The following is a 25,588-nucleotide window of genomic DNA, read 5'->3' as shown; positions in this document are numbered from 1 at the left end:
CCAACTCCTTTGCTCTCCCATTCCCCTCTACACTCAACCCCTTCCACTCTAACCTATAAGTGGAGAGCTAGGGGGGGTAGAGACTAGGGATGTGAATCGTGTCCTCGATCGTCTTAACGATCGATTTCGGCTGGGAGGGGGAGGGAATCGTATTGTTGCCGTTTGGGGGGGTAAAATATCGTGAAAAATCGTGAAAAATCGTTAAAAATCGAAAAACCGGCACATTAAAACCCCCTAAAACCCACCCCCGACCCTTTAAATTAAATCCCCCACCCAAATAACTTAAATAACCTGCGGGTCCAGCGGCGGTCCGGAACGGCAGCGGTCCGGAACGGGCTCCTGCTCCTCAATCTTGTCGTCTTCAGCCGGCGCCATTTTCCAAAATGGCGCCGAAAAAATGGCGGCGGCCATAGACGAAAAAGATTGGACGGCAGGAGGTCCTTCCGGACCCCCGCTGGACTTTTGGCAAGTCTCGTGGGGGTCAGGAGGCCCCCCACAAGCTGGCCAAAAGTTCCTGGAGGTCCAGCGGGGGTAAGGGAGCGATTTCCCGCCGCGAATCGTTTTCGTACGGAAAATGGCGCCGGCAGGAGATCGACTGCAGGAGGTCGTTCAGCGAGGCGCCGGAACCCTCGCTGAACGACCTCCTGCAGTCGATCTCCTGCCGGCGCCATTTTCCGTACGGAAAATGGCGCCGGCCATACGCGTATGGCCGGCGCCATTTTCCGTACGAAAACGATTCGCGGCGGGAAATCGCTCCCTGACCCCCGCTGGACCTCCAGGAACTTTTGGCCAGCTTGTGGGGGGCCTCCTGACCCCCACGAGACTTGCCAAAAGTCCAGTGGGGGTCCGGAAGGACCTCCTGCCGTCCAATCTTTTTCGTCTATGGCCGCCGCCATTTTTCGGCGCCATTTTGGAAAATGGCGCCGGCTGAAGACGACAAGATTGAGGAGCAGGAGCCCGTTCCGGACCGCTGCCGTTCCGGACCGCCGCTGGACCCGCAGGTTATTTAAGTTATTGGGGGGGGGGGGTTCGGGAGGGTGGGGGATTTAATTTAAAGGGTCGGGGGTGGGTTTTAGGGGGTTTTAGTGTGCCGGCTCACGATTCTAACGATTTATAACGATAAATCGTTAGAATCTGTATTGTATTGTGTTCCATAACGGTTTAAGACGATATTAAAATTATCGGACGATAATTTTAATCGTCCTAAAACGATTCACATCCCTAGTAGAGACTCTCTCTCTCATATAGCCCCCTACATAGGCTTCCACTCTCTCTCTCTCTTGCACATATACTCTCCCTCTGTCCCTCACACATGCATGCCCAATCCCTCTCACACACATACACAATCCCTCATGTAGTCTACCTCTCTCTCTGGCACTCACACTCGCCTTCAGCACACATTAACACACTTCTCTCTCACGTAGTTAAAACGGGCGATATTTTTGTCCCCTTTCCACCTAAGTCTTTGCTCTGCACTTGCAAGAGCTTGCACTTTTAGGTACCTTGGCTGGCAAACATTTTTTCACAGCTGGGCACTTAAAGGCAGTGCTGACCCTGTGTGTTGGTCTGCCTTCACCTGGTAATGGGTGATGTCACCTTGTTTTGTACTTTTTTTTTTATAATTCTTTATTTATCATCATTTTCATTTTTAACAAACAATCAGTTTACCTACATATATAACCCACAATTCACATAGCAATGAAAAATATTAATAGCAAACCATATAATCTGTTTACAGTGTATAAGGAAAGAAATGAAGGGCCCATTACAGTAATTAAAATGGGAACAGTACTTTTCAATAGTATATAATTTTAAACAAAGAATATAACAGCTTATTCCTTTATCACCTGTTGGTTTGGTTATCTAGTTCCCTCTTTGTTGTTATCCAAATATTTTTCCATGTCTCGAGGGTCATAGAAAATATATCTGTTTCCTTTATGCCTCATTAGGCATTTACAGGGGTACCTAATGTTAACTTGGGCACCAATATCTCTAGCTACTTTTGCTAACCCCACAAACACTTTCCTTCGGGTCTGAGTATCTTTTACTATATCGGGGTATATCCATACCTTTTGACCGTAATATAATTTATTACGGTTCTTTAAGAAAATTCTAAGAACTAAATCCCTATCTGTAGGATATTTAAAGGAGACTAATAAAGTTCCTCTTTGTTCTATATATTCTTCTGATGGTGCTTCTATATATGCAGTTAAATCTGTTTCTAAATTCAAATTCAAATTTACCTCACCAGTTTTTAACTCCTGTGTATTTTTAGGAATAGGAACAAAATACATTTTTAATATCTCTGGTACCTTATCACCTGATATCATCAAAATATCCTTAAGGTATTTTTTAAACTGTTCCTTTGGGGAGATTAACTTAACATTGGGGAAGTTAAGGACTCTTAAATTTAGATATCTTAATTTGTTTTCCATGGTTTCGATTCTCCTTTTCATAATATTTTCAGATTGTATCATAGTTAATTGAATATCCTGCACTATAGATATTTTATTTGTTACTTCTTTGATTTGTTCTTCTTGAACTTTCACCCTTGGTTCAATAGCTTGTATCATATCTTGTGTTTTATTCATACTAGTAGCTAGCATTGACACTGATTTTTCTAAAATTACAATAGCTTGCCATATGGAGTCCAAAGTTATAACTTTAGGTCTATCTAACTTAGGAAGTTCAAAATCAGTTTTCACCATTCCTATACGACAGGCTTCCGAAATTCTACTAATTTCGCCTGCTGTATCATCCCCCCTCTCACGTTCTTTCGTCAAATCCCTGATTACTCGAAGGGATTCCCCAGTACTCTCCCCAGTTCCTCCCTCTGATTCCCGAGTCCCCTGGCCATTAGCCTGTTTCTCTTGGACGAGGTCCTGGATTTTTCCTGGATTAGGAGGTGGGGGGGTCACAGGTGCACCTGGGCTTAGAGATGTTTGGCAGTCCATAAGGTTTAGGCCTTGTTCCCCACCAAAAACCTCCGCGGACTTTTCACCCGGTGTTGAAGCTGTTACCGGTGAAAAAAACCCTTCTATTTTGAGTTGAGCGGGGATGTTCGGGTCAGCAGCAGAGGACTCCTGTCTCAAACGTCCTTTCCGCTTTGTATGAGGCATTATACAGTCAGAAGAAATTCAAACGGGCTTACCTCACCTTTTCTTTTAAAATAGCAATTACCTGCCCTTCGGGGAGAAGTGGAAGAGAGCCGTCCAATTCTTGAGAAAGTCTTGAGCAAAGTCGGAGCTAAGTCGCGCGTGCCCCTTCGGCGCGCGCGGCTTAGGCGACGCGCCGGCGGACGCGATGCGCCGCTGGGATCCGGTTTTCAAGGACCCAGCGGTCGACGTCACACGGGAGGGCGTGGTATGGCAACTCCGTCGGGGCCAGGGACAAACCTTACCCCCGGTATGCAGATAGCTCTCAGCCTCTCCAAACAGTTCTCTTTCACTCCTCAAAGGAGTTTCGAATGCTCCGGCTTTCAAGGACCCAGCGGTCGACGTCACACGGGAGTGCATGGTATGGCAACTCCGTCGGGGCCAGGGACAAACCTTACCCCCGGTATGCAGATAGCTCTCAGCCTCTCCAAACAGTTCTCTTTCACTCCTCAAAGGAGTTTCGAAATGCTCCGGCTTTCAAGGACCCAGCGGTCGACGTCACACGGGAGTGCGTGGTATGGCAACTCCGTCGGGGCCAGGGACAAACCTTACCCCCGGTATGCAGATAGCTCTCAGCCTCTCCAAACAGTTCTCTTTCACTCCTCAAAGGAGTTTCGAAATGCTCCGGCTTTCAAGGACCCAGCGGTCGACGTCACACGGGAGTGCGTGGTATGGCAACTCCGTCGGGGCCAGGGACAAACCTTACCCCCGGTATGCAGATAGCTCTCAGCCTCTCCAAACAGTTCTCTTTCACTCCTCAAAGGAGTTTCGAAATGCTCCGGCTTTCAAGGACCCAGCGGTCGACGTCACACGGGAGGGCGTGGTATGGCAACTCCGTCGGGGCCAGGGACAAACCTTACCTCCGGTATGCAGATAGCTCTCAGCCTCTCCAAACAGTTCTCTTTCACTCCTCAAAGGAGTTTCGAAATGCTCCGGCTTTCAAGGACCCAGCGGTCGACGTCACACGGGAGGGCGTGGTATGGCAACTCCGTCGGGGCCAGGGACAAAACCTTACCCCCGGTATGCAGATAGCTCTCAGCCTCTCCAAACAGTTCTCTTTCACTCCTCAAAGGAGTTTCGAAATGCTCCGGCTTTCAAGGACCCAGCGGTCGACGTCACACGGGAGGGCGTGGTATGGCAACTCCGTCGGGGCCAGGGACAAACCTTACCCCCGGTATGCAGATAGCTCTCAGCCTCTCCAAACAGTTCTCTTTCACTCCTCAAAGGAGTTTCGAAATGCTCCGGCTTTCAAGGACCCAGCGGTCCTTGTTTTGTACTTTTACCATGAGACAAAACAATGCAGCAAAACAGCCAAGATATTTTTTGGGAAGAGGTGCACAATATCATAAGTACAACCTCCCACACAATATTGGGGTCCTTCCTGCAATAAAAAATTATGGCTTAGTGAATCCAGGCCTAAGTTAGCCAGCTAACTTTGAATAGAAGAGTTAGCTGGGTAACTTACCCTTGATTCATCAAGCTGTAGATAAGATAAAATAAGAAATTAAAAAAACAATATTTACCTGGGTTTCAAGGTACTGTGCTAAGGTGGCACCCTGTGGTAAGGAATGATGGTGCTCGGTTGCTGTGGTGGCGGGGTCCTCAAGGCACGCTGTGATTGAAAGGGAAAAAAAAAAAGAGGAGGCATGAGTCAGAGATTGACTCCTTTCACATCTGCTGCGATTGAGATAAAGTAGGCCGCGATCGGAAGAGTGGCCCCTGCAGCATGCGACAGCAGTTATTGGGAGCATCGGAGCAAAAGAGAAAGCTGGGCGCGATGTTGTGGAGGAAGAGTTGTGGCTCAGAACGTCGGAGAAACTAGAGTGGGAGGAAACAGCAGACTGGCAGCGGTCAGCTGTGATTGAAATTGCGACCGCTGCCGTCGGCCTCCTCCTCCCGATAATAGAGCCATGGGAGAGCTGCAGATTATTGATTACCGGCCTCTATGGTATTCAAGATCGCTGCCTGTGTGAGTGCCTTTCTTACACTGCTGCTGCTGCCATGAATTTAATATAAAAATTATAAAAAATAAAATATAAAATACTGCGATTAGAGTCAGAGGGCCCAGGGGATGCCCCCAACTTAACTGTTGAGTGGACCACACTTCTCCTGCCATCATTGATGATGTCAGTGGGTACCCATGGTTCAGGTGGGGGGGGGCTATTGATTTTTTGAAGAATTAAAGAAAATGAAAAACAATTGAAGGAAATCATTGGTGGTGGTCAGGAAAGGGGACCCTGTCCACCTGTCTGACAGCAACTCTACAGCCCCAAAAGCAATTTTGTATATGCAAATTTCCCCAATGGGAGCCTTGCTCCTTTGGAGATAAAAATTAATTTTAAGAAACAAACAGAGCCTTTAAAAAAATAAAGGAAAGGCTTGCTAAGATCTTGAGGACTTACATAGTTAAAAGTGAAAAGTTAAGGTTAATGGCTTTTACAAGAAAAGTTTTAATGGTAATTGCGCAAACTGTATGGCTATTTAAAGAATAAAAAATAAACATGGAAAAAGTTCAGAATAATCATAAGGAATATTTTTAATAGGGTTAGAAGGATTGTTAGGGTATAAAAATACTGAAGAAATTAATTAAAAAGTAATTTGGTGCTTCCCGAACACCATTAATTTAGATGGTGCACTCCATAACATCTAAAAAAAAAAAACCCAGGAATCTCCATAGTGACCAGAGGATAAGGTGAAGCAGTAACCATGGAGCCCTGACAACAACTTCCCTAGGGACCAGTGATGGGACAGGAGCAGCTATACTATTCCAAGCTGCAGCACAGGATTCAAAAAGAAGATAAAAGTCATTATAACTAGTAAGAAGCAGTGCCAAAGAGAAAAGAAGGTAACCTCACAACAGAAGAAAGCTCAACATAGGATTGAAAAATTAAACCAGTTCCAAAATGGCACTTCTACAACAGGGCCACTAAAATCCAGCTCTGTCTCCACAATAACAGCCCAACAATATCAGAAGGAGTTTTTAATGATTTTGATGGTTGGCTAGAGAATAGATATTTTTGGAAAGGGTATATAACTTACCTTTAAGACATCATTCACAATATAAAGAATATTTGTCTTAGTATGGCAAAGGTAAACACCATATAGCAAATTGACACAAAAGTAATTTCCAATCTCCTCTGGCATGTTTACCTACCATACAACTTCTACTTTATGCCATAAGAATCTTACTGTGCACATTTTATGTAAGTGCAAATTCCAAGTATGTATTTCCTGGTAGACATGGTTTCCTTCTCAGCCTTAATCTCTAAAGGAACAGTCTCTCTATGAGCTTCCCTACAACCGACTAAAAGAAAAATCCAATAATTATGGTTTTTCTATGCTATCTCTTCCACAAAGAAAATTCAGGGGGCAATGACCTGCACACATGGGCACTTTTAGTGCACATACATGATACTCATTTTCAAAAATAAAGAACAGAAATTGCTTTCTTCAAAAATTAAAGTATGCATGCTAAAAAGGCCTGCATAATTTACACCTGAATTTTTTGGTAAGGATAGTCAAGATTGGTAAAAATAAAAAAAAAAGCATGTGCACTTGTAAAAATATCACAAATACATACTATTTTTCTCCTTCATCTAAACACATCCAGAGAAATGCTTCTTTTTAATCCAATGAAAATTGGGCATGCTAGGAAAGCCAGGCAATCTTCAGATATTCATTTATTGAATAAAAAGCTATCTTCTTAATGACAAACCTACTGTATAAGGAAGTCCAAATTTAAGACTTAGGGGCCTGTGGAATAAAACTCACACTAAAATGTTATGCATGTGTGTGCTAAAATATTTCATGTGCATTTTAAAATGCTACTTAACGTGTGATGCAAAAAAATTAGCATGGTAAAAACTGTTCCCAAAAGCATGCTTACACTATTAGCAGCCCTGGTCTGTGTGGTGATAACTCGTCTGTGAGTTAGGTTGGATGGTAAATTGTCTATGACTGCTCAAATATCAGCAATGATGTGTGCCTCTTTATGTTGTTTGAGGCAGATCTGGCAGTTGTGTCCTTATTTATCATCTAAGGACCTTGTAACAGTGATAAATTCTCTAGTTATGGGCAAAATGGATTACTGTAATTTACTTTATCATGACATGGCCGGGACTTGTCTTAGGCAGCTGCAGTTAATCCAGAATACTGCAGCACACTTATTGATGGGGAAAAGAAAGTCTGATTATATTATGCCCGTCCAATATGAGCTTTATTGGCTAATAGTCAAATATAGAATACAATTTAATATCATGGCTTTGATCTTTAAATGTTTGAATCAAGGTTATCTGGTTGCATTTTGGATTTCTTAGGTGGGTACCAGCCTGTGAGAGCATTGGGATCTTCTCACCCAAGAGGCATATTTACTAAATAGAACCCTAAGGGGCTCATTTACTAAGCCTTTGTATTTTACCTCAAAGGCAGATGACACAGGGCCTGGAGTCTAGGGGATGCTCTGCTCCCCACTAAACTACCAGGAAATCTTTAGGTATGCTTTGAAGGGGGTCAAGCTGGAAAGAGGGGTGTCTGAGTGCCTGGAGGGGGTCCTGGATGACAGGGGCTCTGGGATGACTTTGGGGGTGTCTGGATGCTGGGGGCATCTAAATGCTTCAAAGGATGGCGTTGGGAAGAAGGAGAACCATAGACAGGCTATTTTTTTTTTTATTTTAACTGTTATTGTATAGGTACCACCTCCAGAGATGGGGGGGGGGGGGGGAGTGGGGGGGAGAGAGTCAGAGTCCTACAAAACCCTCAGCAGGATTTTTCACATATTGGGGGAGGGTTGGATCAGGCCACTATGGCCCTTTAAATATCAGCTCTGGGAGCAATGAGACCATGTTAACATCCCTATGCTTCCAGGGAAAGTTAGCTACAACTCCTGAGTTGTGCTTAACTTTGAATAAATTAACCTGTCTTATGCTTTTTCAGATAAGGCACATTATTTTATTTACATTAAATCACCTAGTAATGATCTGCTTTGCATTCATTTGCAAAATATTTGCTTGCCAAGCAGCTCATTACCATTTCAGTGATATTTGCAGTTAAGAAACATGTAGTATTCAAAATACTAGAGGTAACATTAAAATATAATGTATATATATAGTATAAATCCAAAATAGACAGAAAAAATATTTAAACAACCAGTCTCCAAAACATAAAAAAATATATAAAGCATCATACAGGCATACATATTTACACTGCTGCTATATTTTGGACAATTCTGGTCTTAATGTTTATAAATAGCCAGTCATACATTATTAGGGCCTGCTGCATGGTTCTTCATACGCCTCAAAGCTGAACCTCTATGTAAATGGATATTCCCGCTGCCTGCACTGCACATCTACCTTAATAGTGACCTAGTTTATTAGTGTTCTTCATGCTGGCTGCCTGTGCAGGTGCCATTGCATCACTTCTCTGTACAGTAATGCAGTACCAAGAGTCATGCTACCCACTTCAGACATCAGTAGGATACTCTGACATTCCATTATGGAAGTCCCTATTACAGTTATAGTGCACTCTCAACATTTTCATCCTATTCCATCCTATAGATTGAGGACCTAAAGAAGAAGGCCTGGTGGTTGCACCTACATAATAGGAGGTGGTTGGACCAGCTGCAGGTTTGGTGGGCTGGGGCTAGAGGTAAGTTCTTCTCTAGCCATATTAATATGGTATGTATAGGTCCTGTTTCTATCAGCACACACACATGGGCCTACTGCTCTGCATGACCTTGCCTCTGCTTTCAGCTTATCAAAATCCTCATTCACACATACCTATATCGAGAATGCTCTCAGAGTCACAGGGAGTGCTATCATGAAGTGTTCATTGAAAGGTACCTTCTGGTTCTAGCTGGGAAACCTTCAGGTTCTTCACAACCACTCAACCATTTCTTTGTATGCTAATAATATAGTCCCTATACAACACAACTGGTATGTACAGCTTAGTGGCCCTAGATGCCTTGCTGTGTGGTACAGTGGTAGCAGTTAGCCACCTAGATATCATGGTACTTCAACGGTAGCAAGGTGAGCATAGTATATAGTATAGTCAAATCTGTGTACTCAATAGGGATGTGCATTCATTTGCGACGAAATAGGAAATAGAGACGATATTTCCTATTTTGTCGCATTTCAGGGGGGGGGGGCGATGAAACGATAAGAAAACCCACAAAATTTCATGTGGTTTTCTTATCGTTTTTGGGGAGGGGAGAAAGGGCATATTAAAAAAAAATACCCCAAATCCATCCCAACCCTTCAAATTTAATTAATTGCAACCCCCCCCCCCCCCAAGACTTACCAAAATTCCCTGGTGGTCCAGTGGGGGCCCGGGAGCAATCTCCCCCTCTTGGGCATCGGATGCCACTAATCAAAATGGTGCTGATGGCCCTTTGCCCTTACCATGTGACAGGGGCTATCGGTGCCATTGGTCGGCCCCTGTCACATGGTAGGAGCAATGGATGGCCTGCACCATTTTTTAAGAAAGTTGGGAATGTTCCAGCCAGGTCCCTAAATCTGCCATCTCTAGTCTTCCTAGTGCTCCAGCCCCTTTTTTCAGTTGTAAATAGTTTTGGTCCCTAGTTTTTCTCACCCCTAACCTATTTTATTTTAATAATTTTAACACATTGTACATAGTTTTTAAAAACAATTTAGATAAAAATGCACTTTATTTACAACTTTGGGAGTGCATCCTTTCTTTTGTAGGCCTTGATTAATAGAGTTTCACAAGTTGCCAGGATTTATCTTGTTTGATCAGAAAATCTCCTGCAATGCTAACAGTGCCTTAGCACTGAGAGTCTCAATTCCTCTGTCTTTCCCAGGGGTCAAGACTGCAACCGGCTAATGCACTAATCTTGTTGCTAATAAAATGGGTGCAGGTTTTCACTGCACATTTTGTAACGCCAGTATTATTATTTTGGGTAAACTCCCAATGCAGTAAACTAGAATATGCTAATGCATTCAGAGTTTATAAATGGTAAGAAACTATAAACTGTGCATTTGGTAAAGATGCAATGCCCATTTTAACTAGGGAAGAGAGAGGAGGCATCCTTGACAGGCTACCTCGGTGTTACGAATCCTGTCCGCGCCCGGCCCGCGCATGGGCCTGTTCACCTTCATGGTTCCACGGCAGATCCCGGGTTGGCCTCCCTAGCCGCTGCTGCAAGCATTTCCAGGCTCCGGCGTCCCGCGGCGGCAGTCGCCGTGCCTTCCACTGCGCACCAGGCCTCATGCCGGAGCTCAGCTTCCTTGGCTGTGTTGGCCATGCCCCTACGTGCACGCACGTGCACGCGGACCACCCAGCCTCTTGTAGGGCCAAGGGCGGGTCCTAGCTCCACGGCGCATCCTGATTGATCCCCTGTTATAAGGAAGTCCCTGCTTGTACTTCCTTGCCTTGGCAATCGGGTCGGCATTTGTGCTAGATTGTCACTGCGTTGTTTCTTGCTCCAGTCTTGTTCCAAGTCTCGTTCCAGGATCCTTCTGTTCCAGTTCTGTTCCTGCATCCTAGTACTCCAGCGTCCTCCTGTTCCTGTTCATCTGTCCATCTTCCCAGGTAGTACCTCCGGACTATCTCAATGGTACTGACCTCGGCTTGCTCCTTGACCTGCCTGCCTGCTGCCTGTTTTCTGACCTCGGCCTGCCTGTGACCTCGTCTGACCTCCGGACCTGACCTCTGCTTTGCTGACTACTCCTCGAACTGACTCCTGGACTTTGACCTCTGCCTGCTTGAACATGTCTCTAGATTCTGGCTCTGTTCCTAGCCTTGTCACCCCCTACGCTCTTCTGGTCCTCCTTGTTCCATCTGACCTCTAGTCTCGAGCCTGACCGCGCTCCCTTTCTACCTGTGGGCACGCCAGTCTTCCATTCTCCCAGGAGACCCTGCGAGGCCCACCTAAGTCCAAGCGGCCCGGGTCCCTACGGGCTCCTCCTGGGGGGACCTCGGGCTTCCAGTGGTGAAGCTCTTCCTAGTCTCTGTCTCCTCCAGTGCTCCGCCTCCTGGGGGCAGTTGCTTCCTGGTCCCTACCAGGAAGTGGTTCTCCACTGCCTCAGGATAAGGGTCCACCCCCGAGCTCGACACTGGGTAAGTGGTGGCTGCTGCCATTTACTCAAATAAATCAGTTATTATGTTAGACTATTTTCATCTTTGTGTTAATGTTTTGACTCTTTTTATAATAGCACTGCAAACCTAACTCCAGCTGTAACCAGAGGTTAACTTTCCAGTGCAAAATAAGATATGCTGATAAAATGCAGTCTCTACATCAGAGAAAATGCTTAATGACCTCATTGGCATGGAATTTCACTGCCAGGGCACCAAGCAACACTCCTGTTTGGAAACACACATTTTATGAGTGCAAAACTCCTTGCTGAATTAGCATTGACTTTTGCCCACAGAGAATGTGTGTTACAGTGCATGCAGAAAAGTGTGTTTAGCTGAATGCACTTTTCTGCCTAGGCCTGCAAGTGGGGGCTCCTTAGATGTAAATAAATATACATCTTACCAACAGTTTTCCAATGTGTCTCACAATCTCTCTCTCTTAACTCCAGTTGGCAAGGGATCCCCAGGAACACACTGCTGTTAATGTTCCTCTGTCAAAGCACGAAGAAGGGGCATCAAAGTCTTCTTACCACACTGTCTTTCCCAAAAAATGCCTGAAAAATGGGAAGTCACTACAGGGACTCCCCACTATTCCTCTGCTTCCTAGGAAGTCACAGTAGGGCAGGTCTTCCCTATCCTGGTCCCCCCAGAGCGAGGATCACCGTGCCCTCTCCCCAAGCAACACCCAGAGGTCCAGAGAAATCTCTGAAATCCCCAAAAAACTCGGGATAGAAACCCTGCCAGCCAGTGAGTGGACTCGAAAGGCAGATCCCCAACCTTTGCCCATGGACTGCAAGCAGCTGGTACCTGAGTCCCAGGGTAGTATGGCAGTCTTTGAGTTATCTATTTAAAAGGAAAGCAGGATTGCAGCTGAGAAGGTTGGGTGTGGTAGGTAAATTGAGAGAAATGCATCCAGCAAATGCTGAAGATCCTTTCATTCTACATCAAAGAAGGACAAGAGAAGGTCAAGCAGTACAATATAAGGCAATACATTCATGTCCAAGAGAACTGATGAACACACCAAGTAACCAGTAGCTTTCTGCACCCCTAAGCTATGGGAAGTGACTTAATAAGGAGACATGTACTTGAATGGTTAAGGAAAGAGAGATGTGGGCTTAATTTGTAAACCATAAGGAAGTGGAACTGTGGAGCTGGGGAGAGGGCAAGAAAAGAAAGAAGAGGTGGAAGCAACACAGCTGTGACCTGTGTGAGGGGAAAGGGCCAGGGCTGGGAATGAACACTCTCCTAAATTCACACACACACACACATTGGGCCGGATTTTCAAAAGGTTACGTGCGCTGGGCCTATTTTCAAAAGGTCCGGCGACGCACGTCAAGCCCCGGGAAGCATGTAAGTTCCAGAACCTGCAAAAAGGGGTGGGGAGGGGGTGGGGCGGGATCAGAGGCTTCTGGCAGAGTGGCTATATGCCGCTGTGCAGGGGATCGCGCGCCAGCAGTTGGAAGGCGCATGCAATTTACTTGAGCCCCAGGGCTGAAGTAAGTTGTACAACAACGAAAAAAAAAAGAAAAAAGGGGGGAAAGGGCGGGGGATGTAGGGGAAGGGAAGGTGGGGTGGGGGTAGGGAATGGGGGAAGACAGCGTGGCTTGGCACGGGTTTGGCGTGTGCAAGATTTTATAACAAGCGCACGCTTGCGCACGCATGTTATAAAATCGGGCGTACATGTGTGCGCGCTGGGTAGCACGCGCAAATGTATGCCCATGCGTACCTCTTAAAATCTACCCCATAGATACCAAAACATTTTTCTGCTTAGTTATCCCAGTGATCCTTCACCTCTAGCCTCCTGCAGTGCTCAACTCTCAGCCACTCTAATTCTAGCAGAGCTCAATAAGCCTGGAGAGCAAAGGCTAACTGTGAGTTGCTAGAGGCTGCAGATGGAGGATCACCAAGGTAAGAAGAAGAGTAGACTGGGGCTCCCTTTCTAGCCTCCCTGTTCCTTTCTATCATGGTGATCCTTGTTCTTCATGTCAATGCCCACCATCCCCACCACATTAACTCTCTTGTTCTTCTTCTTGCTCTTACTCAGATTCCTTCCAATCCCTTCATTCAGTTCACCCTGGGTCACATGTGGCCATAGGCAACACAGGCAGGAACCTGAAGGTACATACAAAATGGGACAGGCCCATTGCTTTTTCATCTCCGGGAGTAAAATCCCTTATCTCCAGTATTCTACGTATGTCCACTGATTTCTTTAATGTGGCCCTCCTTCCCCTAACCAACATGTGTCCCGGGGCTTTTCGTGCGTCGCTGGACCTTCCCCTAACAATCCCCTCTCTTGCACGTTCCTCCTACCCTAGTATGGTCTCCAGAGGTAGAGGAGGGAGTGTGGAAATCCAGTATGCTAAGCAGCAACTTGGCCAAGAAGCTGGCATATCTAGTAGCTCCTTAAGTAGTGGGACAAACATGCAATCAACTTGTGTCCCTTCAGTCTTGGCCATTAGGCTTCATGGCCTTCTCAATAATGACAACACATAACACCTAAATCTGGGTCATGTGGCTATTCTTCCCTGGGCAGCCAGAACTGATCAGTGTTCTGCTCTGTTTGTGCAGGAAAGTAGGAACATCCACCTCAGCTCTATTTCTAAGAGATAGGCAGAACCTAGTGTATACAGCTGGCTCTACTCTACTTCCTTGGGTCCCAGAAAGCCACTCTGGGTTGTTTCCCCCAAAATTAATATTGAAACACATATGAAAAGTTATGTGGCTGGAGAGGAACTAATCCAGACTCAGCAGGGGAAGAGGGATTACACATAGAGGCCTTATTACCACAGGGTAAAGGGGAAAGAAAGTACACAGAAACACATTGTAATTAAGGCATGGGCTAGGGATGTCAGTTCTGCATCACCAGAGCAAAGAGGAGGAGTTGGGGGTTGGAGTGAGAGAACCCCCATAGTCACTATCAGCCATCTAAGGTTTTCCACTGTGATCCTGCATTCCCAATCTGCAGTAGTTATTTAGCTACCTGTACATAATAATATATACAGAATGTGAAGAAATTGTTAGGGTACAAGTTTAAGAATTAAATTTTCTTGTAATCTCAAGGACTTGAGATGTCAAAGAACATACATGCAATATGACACAAACAAAAGAGATGTATTAGCTACCTGTCAAAAAAAAGGCTCTTATGCATCCCTAACTTTCAGTCAGCTGACCCATCTTGATGCTGATAATCTGTAGCCATTGAAAATCCCTTCAATGTGTAAACAAAACAATAGCTCTCTTATATCCTACTCTTCATAGGGCTTCAGGAAGCTCCCAGCAGAAATCAATCACTCTCTCCTTGCTGATATATCATTCTGGGCCCCTCAACCTCTTCCATGCATTGAACATGGAATGGATTAGAATAATGACCTGAAAGAAGGTATTTAACAGAGCTAGTTTAGCAGCTGGAGGTTCAGGCGATGTGGGATTATCCCCCGCTAGTTCACATTGATATTGATTTGTCATCACAAAGGGATAGGAGGGAAAAAGAAAAGATATGGGTAAAATCTAAAATCTGGCATGGACAATTTTAAAGATACAGGATACATATAAATATGTAAGAATTAGAGACTTCCTATATTAATGCCCATAAGCAGATAGAGAGAATAGATAAGTTTCCTAGGCTTAATCTTCTAGACCTATTATGTTATTGTATTGTATCCTCAGTTCCATGAATTACCATGTACTAGACCAATAGCAGCTGTGAGTGCAAGTCCACTCCAGGTACTGTCCACATAGGAAGCCCTAAGGAGAATGCTGGATCTGGACTGCAAGGTCACAGAGAATATCATCTCAAGCATGCACCTGTGATAAGCCATTCCTCCACACTCCAAGGCACTTAGGTGTTGATGTTGTCCACAATGATTATGCATGAGCTGGAAGAGCCTCCCCTTGATTGCTTAATGATCTTCAGGCATATCACTGTGGATATCATTAACATGTGGGTGGAGAATTCCACATAAAACCATCTACCTAATTGTCGCATGTATGTTTAAGTATTTTAAATTATATATGCACAAACCAACATGGGTGTACATGTTCAACATGAACTTTAATAAGATATGTGCAGAATGCTTGTTCGCGCACATTGACCCCACCTTTGTGTAATGTGCGCGTGTACTCACGCAAACTACCGCTGGTAGGATAGTTTTCCCATTTCTTGTCCTACTTGCACTATGTCTCAGGAACATGGAGCTATGAGCTGGAAGCCCAACTTCCTACCTGATGAGGTAGATATGCTGGTAAAGCATGTCATGTGGGTCCAGAATACGCTGTACAGTCCTGCCTACAGGAAAGAGCTGGTTTGGAAGAGGATCCGGTATGCCATAAATAGCATCTACCACCACAACTGCAGCATTGCTGAGCTAATACAGAAGTAGTGGGACGTACCTTGACTGCTGGTGTGCAACATTCTTTCCAAAGCTACTGTGGTAGCAGTTGGCCACCTAGACATCATGGTACCTCAACGGCAGCAAGGTGAGCATAGTGAATAGTATAGTCAAATGTGTGTACTCAATACTGTTTTTTTTCTGAATTGTATCTTGTTCATATAAAACTTGACATTATTAGGTGACACACTAGTGCATGATGTATAGCTGAAGTACTAACAAGCCTCCTTGGCCTCTATAAATGCAGGCTTTACATTTAGGCTACAGACTCTAAGCAGTCTAGTGATAGCCATCATACTCTTTAATCTATGAGACATTAAATGCTTTCTACAACTAATGACCTAATAAATATTCTTCTCACCTATGGTATAGATATTAATGGTTAGATGTCTACCTATCAGTATACATAAGTATCAACTAATAAGAAGTTTGCCGTTATCTCCTGATCCACCATTCAGGGCACATCTTTGTGACAGCTCTGGCAACATTCCAGGACAGGCTGTTATCCACATATAGAGCTAGAAAGCAAGCCTTATACAGTTTTACTGTCGGATTCGTGGACTCTTGAACCGACTAGAACTGATGATGGCGCACCGTGGGAAGGCCCACAGTGAAGGTCATAGCCAGGAGGCGGTCCAAGTCAGGAGACCAGCTGAATCTCCACCACTGGAAGCCCGAGGTCTCCCCAGGAGGAACCCGTGAGGACCCTAGCCGCTTGGACTTACGTGCGGTCTCCTGAGGATGAGTATCCAAAGAGTAGTCATGGAAAACTGAGGAGAGGAGAAGCTGGAACCAGGAGGCCAACTGGAACTTCACCACTGGAAGCCCGATGTCCCCCCAGGAGGAGCCTGGGAGGACCCGAGCCCCTTGGACTTAGGTGAGGCCTCCTGGATGGAGCAGTCTGGAAGACAAAGACCAGGAAGAAGAACAAACCAGGATTCTAGGCAGGCGGTTGACAGCAGAGACTGAAGAGGCTTAGCAGGGTGGTCAAAATGAAACTGGTGAAGAAGAGTCTTATCCAGAATGTTGGAGGCTGGCTCCCACGTATTCTCCTCAGGGCCATACCCCTCCCAGGAGAGAAGATACTCTCATCGTCTATGATGGAAACGGACGTCTAATACATCTTTTACTTGATAAATGATGTCCTCCTCAGCTGAACGTTTGGTGGGTTCAGGAGGTTTGTCGTGGAAAGCTGACAAGACCAAAGGCTTTTACGAAAAACAGTCGTAATGAATGAGCCCTGAACCACCTGTATCTGAACATCCAAAAATGTGACATGATTTCTTGATCTCTGAGCTGTGAATTTTAAATTATTATCTACTAGGGATGTGAATCGTTTTTTGACGATTTAAAATATTGTCCGATATATTTTAAATCGTCAAAAATCGTTAGGGCCACGATACAATACCAATTCCCCCGATTTATCGTTAAAAAATCGTAAATCGGGGGAAGGGGGAGGGCAGGAAAACCGGCACACTAAAACCCCCTAAAACCCACCCCTGACCCTTAAATTAAATCCCCCACCCTCCCGAACCCCCCCCCAAATGCTTTAAATTACCTGGGAATCCAGCGGTGGTCCAGAACGGCGGCGGTCCGGAACGGCCCCCTCAATTGAATCCTTTTGTCTTCAGCCGGCGCCATTTTGCAAAATGGCCGCCGCAAAATGGCGGCGGCCATAGACAAAAACGATTCGACGCAGGAGGTCGTTCCAGACCCCCGCTGGTCTTTTGGCAAGTCTTGTGGGGGTCAGGAGGCCCCCCCAAGCTGGCCAAAAGTTTCTGGGAGTCCAGCAGGGTTCAGGAAGCGATTTCTTGCCGCGAATCGTTTTCCGTACGGAAAATGGCGCCGGCAGGAGATTGACTGCAGGAGGTCGTTCAGCAACAATATGATTCCCTCCCCCTCCCAGCCGAAATCGATCGTTAAGACGATCGAGGACACGATTCACATCTCTATCTACTGTATTGATCCAATCGCAAAATTCTGTCAACAAAGTTTCAGATGCATTCCATATGAAAAAAATGTCATCAATATAATGGGCCGGATTTTAAATGCCCTGCACGTGTAAATCTGGCCGGATTTAAGCGCGCAGGGCCCTCTCGCACCGGCGCACCTATTTTGCATAGGCCGCCGGCGCGCACACAGCCCTGGGATGCGCGTAAGTCCTGGGGCTTCGTAAAAGGGGTGGGGAGGGTGCATGTCCGGGGTCAGGGGGTGGTCCGGGGTCAGGGTGGTCGAGGCCTCCCTGGGTCGGGTGATGGCGCGCCAGCAGCCCACTGGCGCGCGCAGATATACATCTGCTTTCAGCAGGCGTAAATCTGCCAACAAAAGGTAGGGGGGGGTTTAGATAGGTCCGGGGGGGGGGGGGGTTAGGGAGGGGAAGGGAGGGGAAGGTGCGGGGGGATGGAAAGAAAGTTCCCTCCGAGGCCGCTCCGATTTCAGAGCGGCCTTGGAGGGAACAGGCAGCGCTCAGCGCGTGCAGGTTGCACAAATGTGCACCCCCTTGCGCGCGCCGACCCCGGATTTTATAAGATACGCGCGCCTGGTGCACGAACAAAAGTATGCACTCGCACAAATTTATAAAATCTGCCTCAATTACACCAGCTTTCAATGAATGGCCACCAATTGGAATTGTATATGTGCTATTACTAAAACAATGCCATATATAAATTTGCTGTAGTTGGTGCTAATGGGGAACTCATTGGAATGCCATGGATCTGCTGATAATAAACCAATTCAAACTAAAATAATTATTATAAATGACAATCTCGGCAAGTTGGATCAAAAATAGCAATGAAATCTGCTGGGCGCCCTCTCTCATCTTTAATACTTCTTGTAATACCTGTAAGGCACGATCTTGCAGTATGTTCGTATATAAAGCACTTTCATCCATAGTGATCATCTAATATTGGTTTCCACAATCCAATGACAATGATTGTAAATGTCTCAAAAAATGTGCTGTGTCTTTCATATATGACTTTGTCTCTTGTACACATGGCTGTAATATCCGATCTAATAGTACCGCCAGAAGTTCCAGTACAGATCCATTCAATGCCACTATCGGTCTGATAGGAGGATGAACCAAGTCTTTATGAATTTTAGGAACTGAATAAATGTCTGGGATACGAGGGTTCACCGTCACCAAGTATTTTTGCTCCTTCTCAGTTAAACCACACAGTGTCTCCACTATTGATTGTATTTCTTTCATCAATGAACTTGTTGGATCAACCATCAACTTTGTACTGTAATCCTAGCATCAAAAGGTGAATGGGCTGTTGTTGATATAAATGTTAAACCATGGTAACCATTCATACGCAAGTTAAACTTGAAATTACATTTCGCTGATGTCATCAAACAGGAAAATGCTGATACTTCCATTGTTCAACCGTGGTCTTCGTGGAATCCCCCGGGACCATATGGCCCATCCAGTCTGCCCATCCATTCAATTAATTTAGCATTGTAATTCATATCACTACCTTGGACATCCCCTGCATTTATTCCATGCTATTCCAAAAAAAACCCTGAAAAAAATTAACCATAACCCATCCAGGAACCCAACAGACATCAGCATAACAAAATGAATATGACATAATCAAAACATAACAAAATTACTTAAAAGAAACAACCACTAATACAATCTACAATCAGAGTACTCAATTCTAATTGGTCTTATTTAGGGTCACCCAGAGACTAGTATTAAATTATAAAATACCATAAGTTGATATAAATCCAAAAGGAACGACCATTACATAGTAGGGATGTGAATTGTGTGCCCGATCGTTTTAACGATCGGGTTCGGCTGGGGGAATCTGATCATTAGAGATGTGAATTGGGATCAGTTCCGATTCCAATTCACATCACTAATTTTTTTTAGTGAGGCCCGCGCCGATAAAATAAACCCCACCCCGACCCTTTAAAATTACCCCCTTAGCCTCCCCCACTCTCCCGACCCCCCCCCCCCCACAAAACCTTTTATACATACCTGGTGGTCCAGGGGGGCCGCGGGGAGCAATCTCCCATTTCCAGGCCATCAGCTGCGCTAAAAAAAAATGGCGCCGATGGCCCTTTGCCCTTACCATGTGACCGGGTATCCGTGCCATTGGCCGGTCCCTGTCACATGGTAGGAGCACTGGATGGCTCCGGCCATCCAATGCTCCTACCATGTGACAGGGGCCGGCCAATGGCACGGATACCCGGTCACATGGTAAGGGCAAAGGGCCATCGGCGCCATCTTTATGAGTGGCAGCCGATGGCCCGAGAGCAGGAGATCACTCCCCACGCCCCCCCCGGACCACCAGGTAATTTTAAAAGGTTTTGGGGGGGTCAGGAGGGTGGGGGAGGCTAAGGGGGTCGGTTTAAAGGGTCGGGTGGGGTTTTTTTTTATTGGGCCATCGGCACCATTTATATTAGTAGCAGCCAAAATGGTGCCGATAGCCCAAGAGCAGGAGATCGCGCCAGGACCCCCCCCCCCCCCTTACTGGACCACCAGGTAATTTAACATTTTGGTGGGGGGTTCAGGAGGGTGGGGGAGGGTAAGGGATTGGTTTTAAAGGGTCGGGTGGGTTTTTTTTTTATCGGGCCATCAGTGCCATTTATATTAGTAGCAGCCAAAATGGTGCCGATGGCCCAAGAGCAGGAGATCGCACCAGGACCGCCCCCCCCCCCCCCCCCACTGGACCACCAGGTAATTTAACATTTTGGGGGGGGGTTTCGGGAGGGTAAGGGATTGGTTTTAAAGGGTCGGGTGGGTTTAGGAGTTGTTTTGGTGTGCCGGTTTTCCCGCCCTCCCCCCAAATAATTCCCGTGCCCGATTTAACAATTTTTGACGATAAATCAGGGGAATTTGTATTGTATCACACACTCTAATGATTTTTGACGATTTAAAAATTATCTGACGATTTTTTTAAATCGTCAAAAAACGATTCACATCCCTAATACATAGCTTTAGCCCCCTTTCCTCTGAAAAAAATTTCCTAAACATCTAGAGAACAACACTCCTCCTGCAATCTAGTCCCTTGGAGCTTAATTTAATTAGATTGACCTGGTTTTAAAAAATTTATGAAGTTAACATAGTCAGTGATGTGTCTCAACTCTAATGGAACTGAATTTTATACCTATGGTGCTGCCATGGAAAAGGCATTTGCTCTTGCTCCTAGAATCTACTGTTAGAATGGTAAACTGGATTTCCTGGCATGATTTCAGCACCCTAATAGGCTCATACCATTCAAATCTAGAACATAGATATTGTGGTCCCATGCCTCAAAGGGTTTTAAAGGTCAAAGTTAAGAGGTACCATACTGGAAGCCAATATTATTCCCTCAAAAGGGGAGAAATACTTTCCTAATGGGAGATTTTATGAGTTGCCCTACCAGCAGCAACATGTTGCCCCATTGACCAGCAACATCGGTCCCTTATACAGGATAGCATGGCTATATTTGCAGTCCTTTCAAAGGACTACACAAAACTACATTGCACTTACTTTGCCCAGGATCCTTGTAGCAAGCCAAAATTGTGCTTGTTTGAAAGAACACGAAGATCCCTTTCTAATAATATATACAATGTTGTGGTCACTATTAAGGATGTGCATTCATTTAAAATGAATGTACAACATGCAACAAATAAGGCCAATTCATTTCATTTGGAGGCTCCCCAAATTAAACAAATATGATTCATCGCATTCATTTTAAATGAATGCATTGGGCTTAGACCTAGGTGGATGCCAGGGCCTCACTGAAGGCATATGCCAAAGCCCAAAGCAGGGACCATGGCCTAGGCCCGAGCATGATGCTGGGTCTCAGCCTCGACCTGGGACGATGCCAGGGCTTTGGCCGAGACCCCAGAAAAATTAAAACAAACTTAACTTATCTATCAGGTATCCAATGAAGGCTGGGCCTTGAGGCCTGGGCCTTGGCCTAGACCCAGGTTGAAGCCTTGGCCTTCCGTAGAAGCATCTGCAAATTGAATACAGATTAATGCTACTCATGTCTTATCTCACCCTTGGGTAGGAGACACAGATCTTCCAAATATGTTTCTTGACCAAAGCTAAGTAAAAGCAAACATTGTCATAACAAAGGAGTTGTCAATTAATCAACCACACACATACACACTTACTAAGATTCCATTCTTGAGAGAAAAAGAGGATATAAATTCAGATCACACATCCATGATCTTATGTTGGAAGCTCTTTATTGAAATATGCTATGGAGTGTGGCATGGAGGGGGGACTTTAATGAGTCTAATGTGACATCCATCTGATTACAAATCAATGTCTCTTGCTGTACTTTTAATGTGATTTTCATCCTTTTCTGATTGATATGTGGAAGTGATGGCAGCAATCAGATCAACATATTTAGTAATAGGGATGTGAATCGTGTCCTCGATCGTCTTAACGATCGATTTCGGCTGGGAGGGGGAGGGAATCGTATTGTTGCCGTTTGGGGGGGTAAAATATCGTGAAAAATCGTTAAAAATCGAAAAATCGAAAAACCGGCACATTAAAACCCCCTAAAACCCACCCCCGACCCTTTAAATTAAATCCCCCACCCTCCCGAACCCCCCCCAAATAACTTAAATAACCTGCGGGTCCAGCGGCGGTCCGGAACGGCAGCGGTCCGGAACGGGCTCCTGCTCTGAATCTTGTCGTCTTCAGCCGGCGCCATTTTCCAAATGGCGCCGAAAAATGGCGGCGGCCATAGACGAAAAAGATTGGACGGCAGGAGGTCCTTCCGGACCCCCGCTGGACTTTTGGCAAGTCTCGTGGGGGTCAGGAGGCCCCCCACAAGCTGGCCAAAAGTTCCTGGAGGTCCAGCGGGGGTCAGGGAGCGATTTCCCGCCGCGAATCGTTTTCGTACGGAAAATGGCGCCGGCAGGAGATCGACTGCAGGAGGTCGTTCAGCGAGGGTTCCGGCGCCTCGCTGAACGACCTCCTGCAGTCGATCTCCTGCCGGCGCCATTTTCCGTACGAAAACGATTCGCGGCGGGAAATCGCTCCCTGACCCCCGCTGGACCTCCAGGAACTTTTGGCCAGCTTGTGGGGGGCCTCCTGACCCCCACGAGACTTGCCAAAAGTCCAGCGGGGGTCCGGAAGGACCTCCTGCCGTCCAATCTTTTTCGTCTATGGCCGCCGCCATTTTTCGGCGCCATTTTGGAAAATGGCGCCGGCTGAAGACGACAAGATTCAGAGCAGGAGCCCGTTCCGGACCGCTGCCGTTCCGGACCGCCGCTGGACCCGCAGGTTATTTAAGTTATTTGGGGGGGGTTCGGGAGGGTGGGGGATTTAATTTAAAGGGTCGGGGGTGGGTTTTAGGGGGTTTTAGTGTGCCGGCTCACGATTCTAACGATTTATAACGATAAATCGTTAGAATCTGTATTGTATTGTGTTCCATAACGGTTTTAAGACGATATTAAAATTATCGGACGATAATTTTAATCGTCCTAAAACGATTCACATCCCTATTTAGTAATATAAGGGGAAAGCTTCACTTCAACCACTAACCTATTTCCAGGGTCACAACATCAACCCAAAGGAGGTACTCAGAGAGTCCTTCTGTCTTTCCCCTTAAGAACTTTTCTTTGTTGTGTTATGTGAATGAAATGTAGCAGGAAGGTTGATAATGTATACTTGATGTGCTCTGTCTGTGCATGTTTCTTGTGATAGTCTATGATTAGAGGTAGCATTTGTATAACATGTACTTAAGCTTGAGATGCTAATATTTGCTGAGTGACATGTTTTTCCTTTCTTTTGTTTTTCAGACCAAGGAGGGAGGAGGAAAGTAGGCATTAATTAGCTTCTCACTGTTGTGCTGGTGCTCATGTTCTTCAAAGTATAACAAGTTTTCCATTTTCTCCTTGCTTTAATGTTGGACGTTATTGGTTATAATGGTGTCAGTATTATTTTGTTTTATGCAATATTACATTTTATCTATCTGTTTATCTTTTGTTATCTCCTGCCTATTAGTCTCTTCTTTTATCTGTTTTCTTGCCTTCTTAGTAGAATTACTATTACATATGAATATTGTGTACTATTAGATAGTAAGGTTGTGCATCAATAAAGCTTTCATTTTGTTTTGTTTTTTACCCCTTTTTTCTTTTGTGCTTTTTTAAAGGTTTTTTTGTTTTCTTTTAATTTGTCATTTAGTATGATTATTTTGATTTACTGCACAAGATTTGAGTTAGTGCACACTGAATTAAAAATTACAAAAAATGAAATTTTGTGAATATTTTTAGCATCATAGTTTTGAAACAAAATCAACATTGCCTATGTCATTAAAAATGAAAACACATTCCTATTAGGAAAAAAAGAAGAATGGGCCTTAAGTAGATCCTTCTTATCAATTACTTCTTTTATTTTATAGTAAAACAATTACATATTGTTTCAGGAGCTGATGGAGTAGAAGCAGCCCCATATAGTCAGAAACATAGACACATAGAAATGATGGCAGAAAAGGACCGAGTGTCCATCCAGTCTGCCAAGCAAACTTCCCATGGTAGTATCTGCTACATCGTACAGGTTACCCCCATGTTTTACTTGATGTGTTTTGCTTGTGGACTTGGCCATTGAAGCAGTCCTGTGTTTTTACTTAATGTCTGAGCATCGGTACCCCAGACTGTAAAAAGGTAATGGCTTGAGAATCCAAATTTCTCTTTCCATTCAGCCCCCACCCCCTCCTTCAAAGCAGAAAGCAATGTTACAGTTGCATCAAAAGCTTCAAGGGTTATTGGTTAAGGGTAGTAATCCCATGCTTCTATTAAGGGTAGTAACCGCTGTTCTGTGCTGGTTACCCCCATGTTCATCAGTTCCACAGACCATAAAAGTTGGGATCCTCGATAGCTACTATCTAAATCCAATTCCCTTTTATACCTGCCATTGAAGCAGAGAGTAATGTTGGCATTGCAGCAAAAATATCAAGGTTTATTTGGTTAAGAGTAGTAACCATCACACCAGCAAGTTATTAGGGATGTGCAGAAGGGACGGATTCATTCAATTTGGTATTTGTATTCGTCGGGACCCAAATACATTGCATTTGTTTTCATAGGGAGAAACCTGATTCGTCCATTAGTTGAATTCAGTATTCGTTTTCCATTAAAGTTGGAAAAACAAAAAAAAAACCCTTCCCAACCCTTTAAATTTAATTAACTAAACCCCCCACCCTCCTGACCCCTCCAAGACTTGCCAAAAGTCCCTGGTGGTCCAGCGGGGGTCCTGGAGCTATCTCCTGCACTCGGGCCATTGGCTGCCAGTATTCAAAATGGCGCCGATAGCCTTTGCCCTTACTATGTCACAGGGGCTACCGGTGCCATTAGTCGGCCTCTGTCACATGGTAGGAGCTCTAGATGGCGCCAGCCGTCCATTGCTCCTACCATATGACAGGGGCCGACTAATGGCACCGGTAGCCCCTGTGACAAAGTAAGGGCAAAGGCAATCGGCACCATTTTGAATAACGGCAGCCGACGGCCCGAGTGCAGGAGATCACTCCAGGACCCCCGCTGGACCAGCATGGACTTTTGGCAAGTCTTGGGGGGGGTCAGGAGGGTGGGGGTTTTATTCATTAATGATACATTGCATTTGTGGGGGTTCGCCATAAGTTTCGGGAACCCACGAATGCAACGAATAAGGACCTATACGTTGCGGATTGCGCATTCGTTCAAAACGAATGCACATCCCTACAAGTTACCCCCATGCATGCTTTCTTCGTTTCCTTTAGGACTTGGACATAGAAGCAATCCTGTGTCTTTCTCTTATGTCTGCGTAAAAGTATCCCAGACCATGGAAGTCGGGGCCCTTGGTTGTCATCTGAATAAAATTCCACTTATCCCCCCTGCTGTTTAAGAAGGGGACAATGTTGCAGTTGCATTAAAAGCATCAAAGCATATTGGTTAAGGATAGTAATCATCATACCTTGACCTTCTGCTAAGGGTAGTAACTGCCATACCAGTAAGTTGCCCTCCTGCATGTATATC

At 45.3% G+C, this 25,588-nt stretch overlaps 1 long non-coding RNA gene across 1 annotated transcript in view; it reads left to right on the top strand.

The window, feature by feature from the left end:
- LOC115086207 overlaps nucleotides 1–23,704 on the top strand; it is a 30,027-nt gene extending 6,323 nt beyond the window's left edge. Inside the window, exons 4-5 of the long non-coding RNA XR_003855153.1 lie at nucleotides 8,708–8,798; nucleotides 23,381–23,704. This is a non-coding gene — a long non-coding RNA (uncharacterized LOC115086207). The remainder of the gene's footprint in view (nucleotides 1–8,707; nucleotides 8,799–23,380) is intronic.
- The last annotated feature ends 1,884 nt before the right edge of the window (nucleotides 23,705–25,588 follow it).

This window comes from Rhinatrema bivittatum, chromosome 2 (genome assembly GCF_901001135.1).
Source record: "Rhinatrema bivittatum chromosome 2, aRhiBiv1.1, whole genome shotgun sequence".
NCBI lineage: Eukaryota > Metazoa > Chordata > Amphibia > Gymnophiona > Rhinatrematidae > Rhinatrema > Rhinatrema bivittatum.
Note: the sequence above shows the minus strand (reverse complement) of the source record. Positions and strands in the feature narration are given on the sequence as shown.